The sequence below is a fragment of the Pyxicephalus adspersus genome, chromosome 5, assembly GCF_032062135.1.
Source record: "Pyxicephalus adspersus chromosome 5, UCB_Pads_2.0, whole genome shotgun sequence".
In the NCBI taxonomy this organism is placed as follows: Eukaryota; Metazoa; Chordata; class Amphibia; order Anura; family Pyxicephalidae; genus Pyxicephalus; species Pyxicephalus adspersus.
Genome location: NC_092862.1, coordinates 95,602,177 through 95,621,645, shown reverse-complemented (window position 1 = coordinate 95,621,645; position 19,469 = coordinate 95,602,177).

The following is a 19,469-nucleotide window of genomic DNA, read 5'->3' as shown; positions in this document are numbered from 1 at the left end:
TCTGACCCATCTCCGTCAATGCATACTGCTCCAATCAATAGTAACCAAGCTACCCAAGGTGCCTACATATTTTTTTAGCACCAGTGGCATGTGATTGTTGAAACATCTCCTCCCATTTCTTAGGTAACAACAGACATAAATTATTCTTACAGCTGTCTGAACTGAGGGATGTCTATCATGCTATCTTTGACCTTTTAGTGTAAGAGGAAATCTTTCCGACTTTCCACCAATGTAAGGGCGCTATCCACACTATCCACCCACTGTTGATCAATTAGGGGGGTCACATCCCAGTGTAAATGGGCACCTTTCCTACCAATTTAGGGGGCCATCCTCCTCCTGCTCACAAAAGCAGAACTTATTCTTCATAATAAAAACATTTAACCTGCAGGTAAGTTTATTTTAATTTACACTCGCCTGTCCCAGCTCCATCAGGGGCAACTCCATCTCCATCTGTTTCTTTCTTTCTGCTGCCTTAATTGGCCAGGCAAGGATGGTGTAACCTCATTCATTTATTCCCAGCTGGAATACCTGGCATCATACACTGACTATTGCATGCAGTGTATTTAGAAATCAAGATTGTGAACAGACGGGTTCATATTTTATTTATTTATTTTTTTTTTGCAGAAGTTACGTCTCCTGTCCTTTCTGCTGTATAATCCTGCCTGCTCCCAGGTTTTGAATGTGGAACTAATTCTGCTTTAATGTAAGGGACTCCATGCAAGACCTAAACTGTATTCACTCTTTACCCACTACTAAGCCCCCAAACTAGACAAATGGCAGTGTTCTCCCAGCAACTTTTAGCCAGGTTCCCCACCCGGCACTTTTCAGTAATCACGCGCCTTTTTTTGACTGCCACCCACCTACAATTTCTTCCGGCTTAATATAACGTCTAGGTTGAACACTTCATAGCATCAGTGCCAAATTTATTATATGTTGAGTCTTTGCTAGTGCTAAAATCTAAGCACTACAAATAGGGTAACAGCCATCTTTAGTGTGGAATGCATTTTCTGATTGTGTTTAAAGAGAACTAAGGATTAATGGAAAACTAAACTCAAAAAGCAATAAAAGTTAATCAACACATTGCTTTTCATGTTTTTATAAATGTTTTATATAGTGGCAAAACATCCCTTTAAAACATTCTTCCTAATCCAGCTTTCATAACCTGTTCTCAGGTGTCACTTCCTCCTCATCCCTGCATTGACTATTGTCACTGTAAAAAATGATGACATAATGTGATACAAGTAACAGAGACTTCTCTTTATACCAACCAAGTGTTATAAGTACACATCCCTGGGATCCAGTAATACCTGCATACTTCTTGTATTCGCTGATCAGACGCTTGATTAACAGAATAAAACAGGCAAGTTTGAATGCATTCTTTTCAAATATATTCATCCATGAGAGAAGAGAAAATCTAAAATTCCTTCCTGGGTTCTAAATTGCAGGAAAAATGCTGAATTATCTTTCTCGCTCTACTCTCTAGAATAAAAAAAAGGCAGATGGGATTTTAATGCAATTTATGAAGGTAAGAAGTTTTGGGTTATCTTTTTTTCATTGTTATGAACGATGCTGAGCTGTTGCAAATTCCCTGTGCCCTTCCTTTAAAAAATAGCTTTTGATGCAAAAATCAAACCTGCATATAAATATTACTTTTATAGGAGAAAGAGAAAAATGTGCTAAGCCAAAATCTGGTATCTCTTACAAAAACCTGCATGATTCTGCTACAAGTCTCATGTGATATTTAGGTTTTGCAACAAATTCCTTTTGAAAGTTATAGAAAATAGGACTTTATCTGTTGTACTGTGGATTGTGAACATGTAAATTTATGTAGTTCCACTAGGAGTCACTGCACACTTGGCCAAGAATGTTTATGATACTACCTGCAAAGAGTGAATTGTATTCTGCAGAAACATTGTTAAAGCAACAATAAACTACGCATTTAAACTTTGTTCCATATGAAAGTGCACTTTACTTACTGTCCAAGCGTACTTTCAAAAGACCTCCATACCACAATATCATTATTGGAGTTATTTCTTAATTTGTTTGGCTTACATGTGCATTCTTGTGGTGCCAGGATCCACACATACACTTTGCAAGTCTAATTTCAGGCAGTTCATCAAAGATAAGCACCAGCTTCTAAAAAGTCCTGCTGGCTTGCAGCTCCTATACAGGCCTTGTGACCCAGAGCCAAAATTGCTCCAAGGCTAATCGTAGCTCCATTGTGTAATGTTTTGTGACTCCCATGATAAGTGGAAGCAATAAATTTGGGAAGTCTGTGGTCCTGATTTATTACAGCTCTCCAACACTGGAGAAGATAGACTATGGTGGCAGAACCTGGGTGAACCAGCAAACCTGGATTGGATTTTGTAAAATAATTTGCTATTAGCACATGTTTTCATTGTGGACCAGATGCATTCTACATTTGCTGGATCTATCAAGTTTTCTCCCATGATAGTTTATCTTCTCCAGTCTTGGAGACCTTTAAAAAATGATTTTCTGAGTGAGGACCAATTCAAGATGGTACCCAAAGGCGAAAAAGCTTCACTTCAACCTTCCTTTTTTTAGACAAAAAAAAAGTATCCAAAACAGTGTAAAAATTCATATATACATTCAATAATACTTGACATACAAAACAGTGCCTTATTGTAGATCTATGGCCATCTGACCATTTACATATCCTTTGAATGCAATGAAGAAGCTTTAAAACGAGACTTCACTGACCTACAGGCACTGGAATGATTTATCCTCAAAGTTCAAATTTTAAATTACAACGGTGGCTGGTAACCAACTCACTGCTGATTGAAATGAAAGTGAATGTATTTAAAATTATTTTAACCTGAACTCCAGCTTTGCCTTTAATCTTGCATGGTTGTACATGATTCTATTTAAATCACTTTTACCGATTTGACTGCATAAATTTCTTACAGTGTCTATTAGAAGCTGCAGCAAATCTGCATCTAGCCCTTACAATCCCAGTCCTACTATCACTGAGCTAGCCCCTAATTTATTGCATTTTGATCCTTTTATTCATGGAGGCTCAGTCTGTCATATAGATGTTACCTGGAATGGTCTGCAAGAGACTGAGTGATGTTTTTACAGTGTACAGAATCCTTTACCTGCCATGAATTGCTTGCCTTTCACAAATTGATTATGTCTCTGGGTCTAAAATAAATGTTGTAGTGTAAACAGGTTTTATTTAAAATCTTCATAAGGTGGGGAAATAAAAACAGGGGGAGCCAAACTAAAAGATTTAACTTTAGCTTGAATTACGCCATGATGAAATCTTGTTTTAAAGCTTTTTTTTTATTGCTTGTTAGGAATATGCAAACAGTTGAATGGTCAAAGATGGATCATAGTCCTAATTTAAAAGTTTCTATACAAGACACAAGATATAAACGTTTGTGGTGCTTTCGTACAAAAGCTTTACTATACTGTATTTTGCTAGGAAAAATTGCATTAGGAGCTTTACCATCAACAGAAATGATCAGGAAGGTAATAAAACAATGGGATTCTCTGAATTTTTCTTTGGTGGAAACTAGGATAGTTAACCAACATGTTCTGATTACTTTGTATATGAGGGCTGGTTTTCGCATAACTGACATAAGGTATAGCCATTCTAAAAATCATGTGTGTGGCTACCTTTAACATCTGCCTAAAAGAGGACTATATATAGATATATTTATATCTAGCTTTCTAACATCTCCAAATCTCCAAAAAAGTATTCACTTAAAGAAGAATGACTATGGCTTCTTTGCGAAAATTCTTTAATCTAATGAGAATGGATTTTGTGAGGAAGACTGTAAAAGTGCAATTAATTATGCATGGCATCCACATCATTAGGATTTCATTTTGTTTAAAGGTCCCTAAGTGAGCAAGAAAATTGGGTTAACCCAAAGTGGAATTTCTGCGGAGAGGGAAAGCTTTTTATTATATTGGCTTTGTATAATATTTTTAAGATAAATATGAATATTATAAAAACAAATTGCTCTAAATTTCAAAGAGTGTCTACTGGAAATTCGAGACAACACTTTGCACTCAAGGCTTTATGTAGTAAAATGGTTCATGCGACTGAATTAATAGCTAAAGTGCATGGGACAATGGCTTTTGTTTCCTATTTATGCATGACATCACTTGGCCTGGTGACACGATATTATGAAAATTGTATCTTCTCCAGATCTTTAAAATCCCCATGTACTGTTTAATTGCGTTTCAAGAACAGCCACACCTTTGCTTCTGATCAGAGGAGTAAAGTGTTGTTTTATACTGTTACACACTAATAGGTTATACAGTCAGGTACAACATTGCATTTTAAATGCATGTTGACGTGTGTCCACCAGGTACATCTGTTCAACCGCAATTTAGGTATCTGTTGGTAGTCACTTTCAACTGAACATTTTTTTTTGTAATGTTAAAGATGTTTCACGGCCTATCCAAAGTGCTTCTTCAGTTTAAGTAAATACTGTATCTAATCAGCCAATCACATTGAAGAAACTCAAAGCATTTTGCCTGTATAATTAGTATTTATAGAGAAGTATAATTAGAGTTTATAGAGAATGGTCGGAAAATGGGAAAATATTCAGTGAAAGGCAATTCTTTTGGGGGATACTACTTTATTAATGACAGAGGTCAGAGGAGAATGGCCAAACTAATTGAAGCTGATAGAACTCAAGGTATGGAGAGGAGCATCTCGGAACAAACGGATCCAAATCTGTCAGCTAAGAACAGGCGCTGGAAGCTACAATTCACAATGCCTTACAAAAACTGTAAAAGAGAAAATTGCCTGGTCTGATGAGTCTTGATTTCTGCTGCAAAATTCAGGTGGTAGGGTCAGAATTTGGCGTCAAGAACATGAAAGTATGGATCCATTCTGCCCCCTTTCAGCGGGTGGTGGTGTAATAATGTAGGAGATATTTTTTAGCAGACTTTGGGTCCTCAGTACCAACTGAGCATTGTTTAGATGCCACATCTTACCTATATTGTTTCTGACCATTCCTCTATGTCCAGTACCCATCTTATGATGGTTATGTCTAGCAGAATAACACACCATGTCACAAATTTCGAATAATCTCAAACAGTTTTTATTATTTACAGTTTTTTTAACAGGACAGGGAGTTCACTGTACTTAAATGGCATCCATGGTCACCAGGTCTCAGACCAATCGAGCACCATAGTAATCTCTACTTCCTTCCACTGTCAATGTTGGGATCATTCTAGGAGACACAACCTGCAACATAATTTCATTTCATATAGTAAGACCTATAAACTATTACAACTCAGATATAATACATCTTCAGATATCAAAACCTATTAATCTGAACATAACAGCAGTCAATGAATTTCTTTCCTCACGTTTAACCAATATTTAGTTCTCTACATATATAACTGTGGTTAGGAGTTGTTCTAGTAGGTAGAGTTTAATCCACTGGGAGAGGATTTTTTTATGGGTTGATAAATCTAGCTATTAACAACCATCTTAATTACTGTTTGTACTTTTACTAACTGTATACTTTTATTTGGAAATTACAAACAGTAATTAAACTTGTTGTTTTTTTCTAGATTAACCAAACCAGAAGATGACCCTCATCCTTTAATGGGAAATATAGGAGGCATGCCCAGCTACATCAAATTTATACTTTTAAGGAAAAGTTTTACAAATGTTTTTTGAAAAGTCTACTAGGCCCAGAGTAAAATTCTTTCTTTTCCCAGTGATTATTTTTATAAATTAAAGATCAGACACATGTATCACTGTAGAAGCTGGATTCTATGACTTGCTGAAATATGACTTGCAGAGGACCACTGTCACTCACATAAGGTTAAAACAAATTAAATCAAACATATACACATAGGTTTTAGATAATAGCGCTGACAAGTGTGATTTTAGAGGTCATGTATTATCTGGTGGGAACCCAAATAAACACTTGTCAAAGCTCGCAGTCAAGAAAACATCTGTACATAATGATTTATCTAGCAAAAAATAGTCACAACTGAAGTTTAAAGAATGTTTATATCATTAGATGAATCTTGACCCATGTAAAATTCAATTAGACGTTCATATGTACAGAAAAAAATCACAATTAGTATTCCATTTGAAGTGGAGGGGAATAGCAGGACCTGTTGAAAAGATATAGCATCCTAAAAACAGCAACTAGAAGTACCAAATGCATAAATGTTAACCATGTGTAGGCCCAAGTGCAAAGTCAGTTTAGTCTCCTATTGTTTTAGTTGAGATTATGAGCCTGATTTAATAAAGCTCTCCAAGGCTGGAGAAGATACACTTCTCAGTGAAGCTGGGTGATCCAGAAAACCTGAAATGGACCTAGTCCAGGATTAAAAACATTTGCATAACAAATAGCAAATGACTTGAAGAAATCCATTCCAGGTTTGCTGGATCACCCAGCTTCACTGATAAAAGTCTATCTCTCCAGCCTTGGAGACCTTTAATAAGTCAGGCCCAATACCTCTATGAAAATTATTTTAATCAGCCGCCCCCCACCTCCACAATCAGGTTTTTTGCAACAAAATGTTTCCATGGACCAGAGGAAAGTTTTCGTGGTAAAACTACCTTTATTGTCAGCTGCAATAATCTTGCTTGTGACAGAAAGTATATGTGTCATCTCTCCTCTGATTTAATTTAGCCAATCATATAAGCAGGCTTTAGCACAGCACTTTACAAAGTTTATAGTCATGTCACTAGCTGTCCTTCAAAGGGGCTCACATAATGTCCCTATCTTAAGTCATTTGTTATTACCACAGTCTAAAGCTACGTACACACTTCCAATTATTATCGTCGGAAAACGGCGACGAACGTTCCTGCACGATATACACGAACGATCGTATAGCACCGATCCTGCACATAGAGATAACGACACGATCGTTCGTAGATATTGTACACACAATAGATACGATCGTTTAAGCGATAGAGGAACTATGTGCACGACAGGAAAGTGAACGGACGTTCGTTCATTACGCATGCTCAGCCCATGGACGATCAACGAACGACCGTACACACGAACGATGTTCAACGATCGTCGTCCAATCCGATCCGCCCGTCCGGTCGTTCGTTTCCAGCGACTTTCCTCGTTCGTCGGCGTCGTTGGTTACTTTTTTACGAACGATTTTTTGCCCAATCGATCGTTCGTCGTTCGATTGGAACGATAAAAATTGTAAGTGTGTACGCACCTTAAGGCCTATTTCAAGTGAAAGACAATTAACCTAACTGCATGTTTCTGGGTTGTGGGAGGAAACTGGAGTGCTCTGGGAAAACCCATGCAAACACGGGGAGAACCTGCAAACTTCATGCAGATAGTGTCCTGGCTGAGATTCCAACAGTCAGACCATTCAGTCTGTTTGGAATTAAAGCTAAAATTCAGGTATATTTTAAACCCAACCAGTCACATCTAAACCATTACATTTTAGATCCTCACTCATGGGGGAATTTAGAGGACAAAACAAATAATAATGGCAGTTTTCTTTAAAAAAGTTACTGGCAGCAATGTGTAGGAAAATCTCCCTTCACCTAAAACAAAATTTTTTACCTTACATAAAAAGGTAGACAACCCTGGTATATAAGGTAAAAATCCCCTTCTGTTTTGATCACCGCAGCAATCAAAACTGAATGGGAGTGCAGAGCCTCCATACATTCGTCATGGATCCCAGGAGGCTTGTGGCTGCCCCCTCTGTGCATGCCTGAGATTGGGCATGCACAGAAGGAGCTTTTTCTTCAATGGGGGAAAAAATACCGATCTCACGTATGTGCAGTGTGATCAACTTTTTTTCCCCATATATATCACCCCATCTTGCCCCTGTGCAGTGCAAGATCAGGTAACATAGGAAGAAGATGGAAGAAAGAGAAAGTAGATGGAGGCGCCTAGGGCATGAAGGGGGATAACCAGAACGATGCAGGACCCGATTCAGGAAACCTCCGGAAGGATCGACCGTTCTGCAAAGTTAAAGGTGAGGATTTTTTTTTCAGTTTACTTCCGTTTTTTAATATGCTCACTTCTGATTGATATATCTATGCATTATCTTGGAAATCCCCAGATTTAAAATTACAAGTAACAAACAAATAGCCCTCACATAACACACATTCTTCCCTGCTGGCTCTCTTGACATTGTCCATCTCTCTGTGCTTGATTTACTCTTTAATAGTGTGCACCCATGCCATCTTCTGGTTAAATTTCAATATTGTAACTCCGCACATTGCTAGTGTACATTTAATATTGTGTAACCGTTATGGCTAGAATGTGAAATCACTAGCTTAGCCAATTCAAGAAAGGCTCAGGTCGCAATGTCACTGCCTGATTAAAGATTTCTGCAAGCAACTGTAAGATTATTCTGATGAATGATTCCGGGGAAGACTAAATGTTCCCTAGTAATCACAGCCTAGATATTAAATTCTGAGATATTCAACCTATTCATTTGAATAGAACATTAGTCTATGTGTCATAATTTGACTTTGTTAATGTTTTCAAGATATGTATCCATGGTTAGGAGGGGGTTGTGAGAAACAGGGCTTAATCCACATGGTGATATTTTTTTTAATGAAAGCTTTTTAATGAAATGTAGGGTTTTATTCAGGTTTGTCAAATCTGGGTTTAAACCAGTGGGAGGGTAGTAAGGTGGGAGGTTGGGATGTCGGGACAAGGCGAGTGGCAAGTGGCATCACTGGTTAAAGATGAGCATTGTCAACTCTTGTGTAAGTAAGTATACAATATCAAGGTGTAATGTGTGTATCCTACTGGATTGAAGATGTACACATGCCTACATGCAAGAGGAATAGGTCAGCAAACACCAATGAAAACAATGGATACAACATACAGGTATACCTAAGCAAAAAATCATAAACTATTGCTGTGCTTTAAGCATATAACAATCATTTGCACAATTATGTGATATTTTGCATCATGGGCTTCAGTTCCAAATGTTTGCTTGCTTAGGACACAGCCATTTCTGTTTCTTCTCTGTAGTTTTGTGTGTCCTCTTTGTCTCTAATTGTTATGTTCCCATTGTTCTACCAGGTTTACCTGAACCCCATTTCCTGTTACACCTTGAAATAGTCTGGGAAGACCGGTCCATTTATATCACAACAAAGGGAGAATCTAAACTAAAAACTTTAAGTTCTGGGTGAAAGCCCTGGGGGCAACCTGGAGCTGTCATTAGGCTTAGTTTCAGCCCTCCTTTTCAGACAGTGTTGAAGACCATCTTTTTGTGCCCTGGTCATAGACTACATCTGATGCTGGTGGCATAGAAGATCTTTTTCTCTAGATTTAGAACTCTAAATCTAGATAAGTTTGACAAATGAGCTTTAAAAGTAAGAAATCATTTACTTCTGCAGCTGTAGGCACTCTGGAACAATTATTTCACAAGGATGAATGCAATATATATATATATATATATATATATATATATATATATTTATTTATTACTAAATAATGGAACAATACATTGTTTCACATCCTGTGTGGATGTATCTGGTGGTTTTCAACCCCTTAATGTTGGCAATACTATTGTATCTATCTTTAAAATCTCTTTAAATGTATTTGAGTGAGGAGATTTTGATTTAGATTTTTGAATCAAAGCATGGATACAGAGAGAAAAAAATAATCTGGAGCACAATCGGTTGTATACTAAAGGCCAGTACATATGTACATGTACTGTTTTTACAATTCTGATGCAACAGCTTGGGACCAATACCCTAAAAAAGTTGTGTCTCAGGGCAGGATGGTGGACCTCCATGTCACAAATCCCAATGTCAGAGAAGTGCACAGGGCGCAGAGTCTAAGCCTGTTTTTTTCCAGAGCCTCTAGAAATGAGGATATTGCCCTGCAGGCTGTTGCCATGTTTTAGCCTCAGTGCACTTTAGCCTGTATGCACTTCAGGTGGTGTTCCCATCCTCGCCAGCAGGTGGAGCCTGCGGAACACTGTAGCCCTCTAAGACGGGTGTCCAAACTTTTTGAAAAAAGGGCCAGATTTGGTGAGGTGAAAATGTGTGGAGGCCGACCATTCAGCACATACTCAGGGTTAGTGTGAGCGTGGTCTGCATGGGTCCCGCACGGCACACGCCCACTAGGGACACGTGAGTCCAATGTCAATGCGGGCTCCGTGCACAGCACGTTCTTGTAATCAAAGTTGTCAGTGTGCGTCCCGCACAGCACACGCCCACCATAATAATCCAATTCAAACATGGGGATTCCCGTCCTGCCGATTATGCCTGCCAGGTAGCGGGCTGATAATTGCAAGGCGGTTGATCAACTCTAATGAAATATAAAATAGCTTTATTGTACGTGTGTATTTTATACTGTGGTAAACAGTTCTGGCGGGCCGCGTATTATTGATTTTATGACAGAGGCCGGTGGAAATCTGAACATTGGCCTCCGGGTCAGACTTTGGACATGCCTGCTCTAAGGTAAAGGGGCAGCTGTCACAGAGTCACCTTACCTAGACGAGGAAGTGAGCAGAGAATAGGATCCCTGAGCAGAGGGTGACACTGAAGAGGGCACCGATGCCATTTTGGACAAAAAAAAGATTTTAAAAGTGACTCCTTTAACCTAATAGCAATATTATTACTAATATTATTAGTACTATTCATTGATTCACATCTGTCATTTTCCTTGCATGATATACTGTATATCAGATTATTTGGTCTGTTATCTGCTATATGTGTTTTTCCATAAATGTTGGTTTTAACAAATTAAAATACTATTTCAGATATGGATGTTCCATTCATTTAGGCCATTGTTGAGTGTCTCCAGGTGTCCCCCTGACCAATACTTACCTCTCCAGAATGTTTCCACTCTTTTTTCACTGCCATAGCCAGTAATAATATCCAGTGCTTTTGGGTGTGGTAAAGCATGAGGCCTGCTCTGACCCAACAGTGCTCAAGTCTAGCTGCCAAATTTGTAAGAGGATGCACTAGAGGAGCACAGGCACGTTTAAAAAGTGCGCTTCTTATTTATCAAGAAAAAACATCACACAAGTTATAACATTTTGTGGCTGTAAATTAAATTAAAAAGAAAAAACTGTATAAAATGTCATAGGAAATATTTCAGTATAAACAGATATTTTTTTTACATGACAATACCAGTTATAATAAAATATTGGTTTATATTCAGGTTACAGCAGTAGATGGTGCTGTGTCCTCATTTAAACTGGGTAACAAACTCTTGCTGTGCAGTTTATTCTTAAAACAGTTGGTTACACATTTTACAAGGAAACAGCGCCATCTACTTGTTTCCAACAACCATGCACAAAAGCTTTTAACCATGGTTAGGAGCATGTGACCTATAATAACCATCTCAAAACTACAAAACACATTAACCTAGTGTTTCTCCACCAGGGTTCCTCCAGAGGTTGCTAGCGGTTCTATGAGCAAAAAAACAGTTTGTGCCTTTCAGGTCAGTTTAACTGACACCAATGATCTTTTTGGCTATCATACAATAATAATTTATATTTTTTCTTGTTACTATCAGGGTCAATGCATTCTTTAAATTTAAATTATTTGTAATCACTCAAGTATTGCAATGAAAACACTACATCTTTTACATAATCCCAGGTATTACCCTTGGACTTTAGGGACATAAGAGTGTGTCAATGTTACCAATATTACATTATTTTATCACTTTAATATTTATCACTGCAACATTTTTATACCAGTAACTCAACTATTCATGTGTTTTACACAGAATAACACAGTTAACATAAAAGTATTTGCTGAGATAAGGATAAATACCAGATGAACTTTTAGATTTTTATTAATAATCAGGTTTGGAGGAATTCAAAGCTGTATTGAAAACTATTATAGGAATTTTAAACCTTTGTGTTTATCACATCGATTAAACAGGAACTTTCGTGCAAACAGAGTGTCTAAATCTGTGTGACCGTTATTTGTTTGAAAAGATCCTGTCTTCACACTCGTACTGGCCACAGACTAAGCAGACTAATAGGTTCTTTCATCACCTTGGAGAACTGCCTGCTGTGGCAATCATTTAACAAGCACTGTGTCTATGCAAACAGCAGCACTGAACTCCACTTTCAATTACTGGTTTATTATTACAAGATGCTCAGGGGCCTGAGTGATGAGTGCTACATGCCAAGGCAACTATGGGCTTCTTGTGAAGTTTTGCTGGTGGAGACATGGAGGGCAATGAAATATGACTTTGGCCCTCTCTAGTGATGACAAATGGACTTTTACAATGGTCTTAATTGACCACCTCTCTTGAAAACACATGTTCTTGTCCTCCGTATCAACTTTATGAAGGTGTAAATTTGCTAGTCATACGTAAAACACAAGTGAATACATTATAACTGCATTTACAGCCTTTAATGTTTATGATAGTAGCAAGTATATTAACCAACTATATTTATTAACACAACTAGTGAATTCCAAAAATCATTATACTGATATTAACCATGCACTTGTCATCATAATTTCCTAAGAGACTATTTATAAAGAATTCACTTTCACTGATATTGCATGTCATGGTAGGAAAGGAACAGTTGTTATCATTTACCAACACCTGTTTTTCTGTAGCAACATGGGTAAATGGGTTAATACTAAATTTTCTGTACCTTCTCTTGATACTCACTTGTCAAACCTAAAAAAGACATAAACTATATTTACCTATAGACTATAAATTATATATAAAAATAAGATTTTTAATAAAAATGCAATGATTGCTAATAATAATTTGTAGTCAGTATCTGCCTAGAATGCCTATCCAGGCTGGTGTACCAAGTATTAGGGACAGCCAACATGACCCTTCAGTTTAAAGGGCTTTTTCCCAACAAATGGGCACCCTACCAAAGTACAAGTGCCCAATGCTGATATGTACCAGTGTCATAGGGATCCCTGATGGGTACTTTGGACTATCTCACCATACCTAGCTGCCAAGAATTAACTCCTAAGCACACAAGCAGGAGTTATGCCATTCCAGCCTCGCCAGTCAGGATGGCTCAAGATCCCAAACCTGGAAGAGGACTGGGTGAAAATGTTGGAGCAAGGAGAGGTAAGTTTATATTTAAAAAAATTGCAGACAGGCAGGTAAGTTTGTTTATTTTCCAATGAGAAATATCATGCCCTTTTTTCTGGTAAAGACAGCATGATTATAAAAGGATATTATTTTAATTTATGGAATTAAAGAGTAATTTTTTGGTGTAATGAAATTTGCTGTTTAATACCTATTTTCTGTTTCTTCTCTAGTCTCCTGAGATTGCTTATCATTTTCAATACAATTACAAATGCATTGGCAATAACATAATTAGCCATTTCACGCCAACCCCTTTACTGAATGAAAAGTGTTCAATTAGCTTAACAGTTACTTGAGCTATAAACAAATATATTCCACTGCCTACTTACATAATTGCTGCTGTTATCTGGAACATGTGGCTGGGTGGGACTGGTGATTAAATAATCAGCAAAAATGGAACTGTAATGTCTATGTTTATCTGCCTGTTCCAAAGTACAATCCCTAGCTGGGCTTAGCCATAGCATACATTCAATCAGCATAATTAGTTTTATCTATATAGCTGTAACTCTACAGTAGTAAATCTAGACAATACAAACCAATGCCATGATCAGTGTCTAAACCAATCTTTCTCTACCTTTTTTTACATGGGGGATCCCTTTAAATTTCTTTCAAGTCTTCAGGGAACCCCTTCTATAATTACTATATCCACAGATCATAGTATATTAGGGTTGTGGTTAGTGGCCATTGGAAGAATATCTTCATTGCAGATAGCAAAAAAGATCATTGGTGTTAGCTTAAAGTGACCTGAGAGGGGCAAACTGCTTATTGCCCAAGAAACCCCCCAGGGATCTCTGGAGGTAACCTAGGGTCCCACAGGTACCAGGTTGAGAAAAACTGCTCTAAACAGATATATTTCAACACAGGAATATCACCAAGACCCCAGTGATCCATAAGCAGTCAAATCCACTGTATTATGTACTAAATTTTAGACCATTAGATAAATTCAGATCATTATTAGGTGGCCCTAATTGCCCCCCCCCCCCCATTCTTTTTTTTTTTCATTCTTTTTTTCCATTATTTCTTAACTGACTAGTCCCTACTCTACTCTGCAAAATTCCAAATACGTCCTTGCTCATAGCATACTTTAATTGGCATATACTATATAATATAATACATGCATAGTAAAATAGGAATTTTTCTGTTTCATTGCATAGTACAGGTCACTGACCAAAGAGTTCAAGCTACCCTCTAATTCTGTCAGTTTTCTGGCAAATTGTATTATACATAAAAACATTATAATATATATAATTATATTAAATATATGTAATCCAACGAAAGTAAGTAGAAAATAAGTACCGGTATTTGGTATTGTACACAGTAGAGTGGGACTTGCTAGAAAAGGTTCAATTTGATGCCAATGGCTAGCTGGAACACTGAATGTAATACATGCAAACCAAGATTCCCTGTTTTAATGTCAACATTTGCTAAGAAATTTTAAGCAATTATAGCAGTGTACAAGAAGTCAATTGAGCATTTTGTGGTCTGAAGCTTTAAAAACTCCCAATATAAATAATATATATATATATATATATATATATATATATATATATATATACTATCCTCAGCAAAAAATAAATACTTAGGTAGCATTAAAAAAATAAACTGAGGTTATAATGTATCTTTTCTGTATCTTAAGCCTAAATAAAGGTTGGGTATTAATGTTAACTTTAACTACAATATGAATTTGAAATTGCAGAAAGTATCTTTTTTCTGATAAAAAAAACAACCCTACCAATGTTAATGCAAATCTGAAAATAAAAGCAGGAAGAAGGTTGGATGCCAAAATACCAGAATTTGGCCCATTAGATATTTCTGCACTATTATAGCACGCTGAATTCTTGTACATGAGCGCAATATATCTGCATAAGCAAACCCTGTGCATAAAACACTCATAGAGATGTTTACCCCAAGTAACTGGAATCTGCAATTTTAATTCAATGCTGTTTACTTAACATCCTCTTGTTATGCAGCCAGCATTCACTCAACATAATGGTTCTTACCTGCCAATGTGCTTTGAGGGATATTGTTACCATTAAATTTGCCATTTACATTTTCATGTTTGACATAATTGAGGAATGGATGCTCTTATGAAAATTAAACTTGTGGTCCTTCTGGGCTACTGTAACCCTGTTAAAATGTAATGAGATTCTTGATGCATCTTCTTTGGGTTATTATTAAATAGAATATCAGTATGACTAATTTCTCTGGCCTAAATGCAGGCTGGGAAGGAGCATTATTGATAGGTCTGAGCACAAATGGTCTTCTTGACTCAGCCTCTAATGGCCTAATAATGCATTATACTTGAATCAGAAATACTTTGAGTTGTAGTGCTTATTGTCATTATTGGAAACACCTGGGTGCATCATTCATCAAGGCTACAAGAAAAACATCCCACTTGTTTATTATTCTGTCACTACACATCTCTATTTAGACTCATGTTCCTCTCATTTGGTTGGCTGCAACAAAGACCCAGCCAGACAGAAATTGCTCTGTGGTTTCTTCATTCTCTTGCTAAAGTATTCAATAAAGGTTTTCAAAATTTTAGGTAGCATTAATAAAGCTGCTAGAGTTTCAGTTTACATTTAGCTTATCTGTACAGAGAAAGATCTGATATCTTACCTACGTTTAGTCTCTACCTACGTTAAGTATCGAGCTACACTTTATTTTGCTTGAGGTATACATCCAAAAATTCCAAAATATGGCATGCAATAAAATCTGCAATAAAAACGTGAGCCAATGCGTTTATAAAAACGCCCAATTTATATATTTTTTATTTATGCTCCCCCATAGCTCTCTTGCTGAGTTTTGCCTGATGAACAGGTAGCTTTCAGACTTGATTTTGCCTTGCCAAAATTTATTCAAACTTAGCCCTAAGTTTTGCCATGTGGACTGCTTAAAAAAGAAAAAATATACACGTAAGACTTGTCGTTGGAAAGAATCTTTCACGATCCTTTCCAATGACAAAAGACTGTACATATAGTGCCATTCTGCTCTATTGAGAGGGGAGGGAAAATGAACGAGCCCTGCTGCGGTCTATCCCCTTCAATTCCATTGTGGTTGTTCGTTGACAGATTCATGAATGATGTTGGATGGCCACTGTACACAAAAAATAAAAATAAAAAAAACAAAAAAATAAATAACAGTAAAAAACAGTAATATATATATACATGTATATATATATGTCTTAAATATAAATATATATATATATATATATATATATATATATATATAGATATATATTATATATATATATATAATATTTTTTTACCTTTCCTTCTTTCTTCCTTCCTTCTTTTGATTTCTTCCCTTATTTGTTTCTTTCTCCTATTTTATGTAGCTTTACAATAGTCACTAGATGGCACCAATACAAAATAAATATTAACACTGGAATTACAATGGCTCAATATTAACTTATCTATATTACTAATACTTTATGTTGGACTAAAACTTTGACAAGTATTTGCAACGAATACTAGTAAATAAATCTAATTCAGTTAAAAGTGTTTTGTCTGGATAGTTTAGGTTTTTGTATAGCTTTAAATAACTAAAATGTGTAAATAGATATATACATTAATTCAAACGAATATTTTGGTGAACTAAATATAAAAATAAAATGATGGGGCTTGCATTGGCATGAAGGCAGGGAAATGATTTTGCATATCATGGATTAGGCATTTGTCTTAAAGTGCAAATTTATTTAATTATCTCTTCCATTTCCAGTCTTTTTAAAAATATAAATTGTTATTGCAATACTCACCTTATATTCTCCTTCAGCAACTTACCTCTACATAGGCACCCAGCCCACCAACATACATCTAATCTCCCAATAACCCCCCCCCCCCCCCATCGAGCTGCATGTCATGTGCTCGCATTGCTTGTACACAGACTACTGTGTACATTTACCGGCATCTCATACAAACTCCGCGGATGGTGGTTGGGTGCCGCTTCGTTTTTAATAATGGATCATGTACTCGCGGCCCACTGAAAACACCGCCGCGGACCGGTAGTGGGCCGCGGCCCGGTGGTTGGGGACCGCTGCCCTATAAGACATAGTTGGTCCAGGGGAAGGCAAAAAAAAAACCCTAGTACAAGTAGCTTCAACAGGGGAAAAAAATTCCTTCCTGATTCCATAAGGCAATCGGATGTTCCCTGGATCAACAGTCACTGTTATCTTTACTTTAAAGCCTTAATACCCAGTTATGTTCTGTGCTTCTAGAAAAACATCCAGCTTTTTCTTAAAGCAATCTATAGTAGTTTCTGAAACTACTTCCTGAGGGAGCCGATTCAACATTTTTTTACAGACCTTACAGTGAAGAATCCTTTCCTTATCCAGAGCTTAAACTTCTTTTCCTCCAGACGCAGAGAGTGCCCTCTTATTCCTTGTAATGATCTCAAAGTGAATATTTGGGAAGAGAGTTCTCTATATAGGCCGTTTATATATTTTTACAGGGTGATCATATCCCCCTTATACGTCTCTTCTCAAGGAAAAATAGATTCAGTTCAGCTAATCTCTCCTCATAGCTGAGCTCCTCCATTCCTTTTATTAGTTTATTTGCCCTTCTCTGCACTCTCTCCAATTCCACAATGTCCTTTTTGTGAACTGGTGCCCAAAACTGGACTGCATGTTCCAGATGTGGTCTGACCAATGCTTTGTACAGGGCCAGGATAACGTCTCCATCTCTGTAGTCTTTTCCTCTTTTAATACAAGAAAGTACTTTGCTAGCTTTAGATATTTCAGGTTGGCATTGCATGCTGTTATTAGGTCTTTGATCTACCAGAACCCCCAGATCCTTTTCCATTTCTGACTCCCCCAAATGTATTCCCCCTAGAGAGTATGAAGCATGCATGTTGTTAGCTGCCAAGTGTATAACTTTACATTTATCTATATGTCATATATAAATATATGTCTATATATAAATGTCATTTGCCACTTGGTTGCCCAATCAAACAGTACATCCGGGTCTGCTTGTAGATTATAGACATCCTGTATGGACTTATTTCCATTACATAGTTTGATGTCATCTGCAAACACAGAAATGGTACTTTTGACCTCAATCTCTATAACATTTTTAAATATGTTAAAAATTAGAGGTCCCAACACTGAACCCTGGGGTACACCACTACCGTGTTTCCCCGATAATAAGGCATCCCCATCAAATAAGCCACCCCCGATTTTTGCTAAAATAATTAAAATAAGGCACTTTCCCGCAAATAAGACATCCTGATACCTGATACTGTGTGTGTCTCCTCGATGGCTGTAGTGTGTATCTCCTCCTGGCTGCAGTGCAGAGCCAAACTGAAAGTAACAAGCCCGCACATGAGCCCCCGCGACTCCGCACCAGGAAGTACAAGCAAGCTGCTGATCCCTGCCCTAACGGAGTCTGTTACCCGGCCGTACCGTAGAAGCAAAAGAAAGGTAAGTCAGTGAACAGAAGGGGACAATCAATGGCACAGAGTGATCAGAAGGGGACAATCAATGGCACATGAGTGATCAGAAGGATTTTCAACAATAAATGTGTACTGTAGTCTTCTTCATGGAAAAATAAGACATCCCCCTGAAAATAAGACCTAAGGCATATTTTGGCATTTCAAAAAATATACGACAGTGCCTTATTATAGTGGAAACAGGGTAATAACCTTGGACCATTCGGAGTATGAATCATCAGTTACTACTCTCTGGATGCGATCTTTAAACCAGTTCTCTATCCATTTACAGATTGACTTTTCTAAACCTATTGACCCTAACTTGCATATTAACCATCTGTGGGGTACAGTGTCAAATGCTTTAGCAAAGTCCAAGTACACTATATCAACTGCTACGCCACTGTCTACCTGTTTACTTCCTCATAAAAAAAGAGTAAATTTGTTTGACAACTTCGGTCTTTCTTGAAGCCATGCTGACTATCACTTATAATATTATTTTCTAGCAGAAACTCCTCTATGTGGTTCTTTATCAAAATCCCTAGAACCTTTCCATCTATGGACGTTAAACTAATGGGTCTGTAGTTACCTGGTAATGACTTTGCTCCCTTTTTCAAGATAGGAACCACATTGGCCTTATGCCAATCCAATGGTACCATGCCAGTGACTAAAGAGTCTCTAAAAATTAGGAATAATGGCTTTGAAATACCTAAACTCAGCTCTTTGAGGACACTTGAATCCACCAGGTCCTGGTGCTTTGTCAACCTTAATTTTGCCCAGCTGTTTCTCAATCATATCAATTTTGAGCCATTGTGAACTGTTTCAGTGACATTGCTATTATGAATTTGCACTTGAGCTCCGCCATTTTCCTTTGTGTACACAGAGCTTAAAAAAAGTATTTAGTAAATCTGCATTTTCTTTATCCCCAGTAACCAACCCAAAGATTGTTCTTTTTGGATCTATTGAATGAGCCATTGAAAGTGCGATATCAGGTGATGTAAAAAGAAGAAGGAAGAAGATGGC